The sequence below is a fragment of the Chrysochloris asiatica genome, unplaced genomic scaffold (assembly GCF_000296735.1).
Source record: "Chrysochloris asiatica unplaced genomic scaffold, ChrAsi1.0 scaffold00098, whole genome shotgun sequence".
NCBI lineage: Eukaryota > Metazoa > Chordata > Mammalia > Afrosoricida > Chrysochloridae > Chrysochloris > Chrysochloris asiatica.
This window is the reverse complement of record NW_006408616.1, coordinates 2,218,754-2,220,856: the sequence shown is the minus strand read 5'-3', so window position 1 is coordinate 2,220,856 and position 2,103 is coordinate 2,218,754.

Genomic DNA, 2,103 nt, shown 5'->3' with positions numbered 1-2,103 from the left:
AAAAAAAAAAAAAAAAAAAAAAAACAGTACATAGAAGATGCATAACAAATGATCATTGAACATGGATTTGTTACTAATTTCATTAATAATTAAGAAGTGATAACATGAGGTCCCCAGTACATTAAAACATACCCAATGTTTTCCAAAATTTCAAACAGCTCTATTTTTTTAATTGCTTTAGACTGTTAACCACAAAAATATCAGCACCAGCATCACAGGGATAGAAAAATGGATAGAACTGTCTCAGCATCTTGCTAAATTCAGCAACTTAATTCAGCACACATTTATTGAACACTTACTCTGTGCCAATACAAAGATGAGTAAGATCACACCAACCTATATAGAGCCAAATTCCTGGCAAGAGACTTGTTTTACATCTATTCAACAGTGAAATAATAATTTATATAAATATATTTAAATGTATACAATTCTCACCTCCTAACACTTTGCATGTCTTCTGTGATAGTCACACAACCTCCAGTTCTTCATCCCACAGGCCAAACATTCTTCAACCCTCACACCAGGGCCTTTAAGTTTGCAGTTTCCTCTGCCTAGGACACTCTTTTCCAAAATTCCATATACTACTTTTTTCTTCAAAAAATATGCCTCCATCACTCTGCATCCCTTCACCCTGTTTTGTTCTTCCTCATACTAACCCTAAAATTTCATATCTATTTGTTTCTATTGACTATCTCCTCAATTAGAATGTGTACTCAATAAGAACAGAAACTTTGCTATGATTACTGCCATGTTCCTAGTACCTAAAACAGTAGGTGCTTAACAAACAAACACATGTGCTTAACAAATAAGCAAACAAGTGTGTGTGTTTGTTTAGCACTAAATTCAAGCAGGACTACAAGCCTGCACACAAATTTGTAAAGAGCTTGAAAGAAATTTTATGTCTGTTCTTCCCAGTGATGAACTGAGTTTATTATTCCCAGTGACTAGAATAGTATTCTGACAGCTTTCTCCTACTAGCTAGAAGTATTATACTCATCAAACTCCAAGAAACTTAATGAAATTTAATGAATTAGTATTTAATACACAGGTATTTGTTTCCAAAAGGCGATTAATTTAACTGCTCTACAAATTACTGAACAATGAGAGAGGAGTGATAGGAATTTACTTTAATCTATCCATTTTAAGCAATTTTGATGTCTATTTAAAATTGATTAGTGAACCATTGTTGCTGCTGTATGCCTTTGATCCGGTTCTGACTCATAGCAACCCTGTACAGGGTTTCCAAAAGCAGCTGATCGATTTGAACTGTCCATCTTGAGGTTACCAGTCTTGTGCTTATAATAAAACACTGTTGTTATTGTGTACCGTCTGTTCAGTCCCAACTCATAGTGACCCTTGATAGTGTTCCCGAGTGCAGCTGATGGATTTGAACTGCCAACCTTGCGGTTACCAAGTTGGTTCTGACTGGTAGCTACACTGTATAGAATTCCCAAGGCTATAAATCTTTACAGGAGCAGAAAGCCTCAGCTTTCTCCTGCTAAGCGGCTGGTAGATTCGAACTGTTGATCTTCCGGTTAGCAGCCCAACTCATAACCCATTAATAAAATGCTGTTGCTGCTGTTGTTGTTAAGTGCCGTAGAGTGGGTTCTGACTCTTAGCAACCCTATACTGTTTCCGAGGAGAGGTTGGTAGGTTTGAACTATGGACCTTATGGTTCTCAGTCTAGTGCAGATCCTACAGTGTCAAACTAGTAGAACATTTTTTAATTTGTTTCTGTTAAGTGCCGTTGAGTCACTTCTGACACGTAACAACCCTGTACAGGGTTTCCAAGGAGCATCTGGTAGGTTTGAACCACCAACCTTATGATTTGCAGTCCAGTACTGATCCTACAGTACCACACAATCTCCTTGAGAAGGACCAACTGCCAAATACGACTTATTTAATTTATCTACCTGAATTATCAAGATAAATTCTATTTTAAGGTTAAGGTCACTAGACAGAGTAATACACAACTAAGATTGGTGAATTCCAAATCAAAAGAACTGGGCTCCTGTCCTTATTTCCCCAGTATAGTTGTTATTGTTGTTGTTGTTATATGTCATGGAGTCGGTTCTGACTCATAGCGACCCTGTACAGGATTTC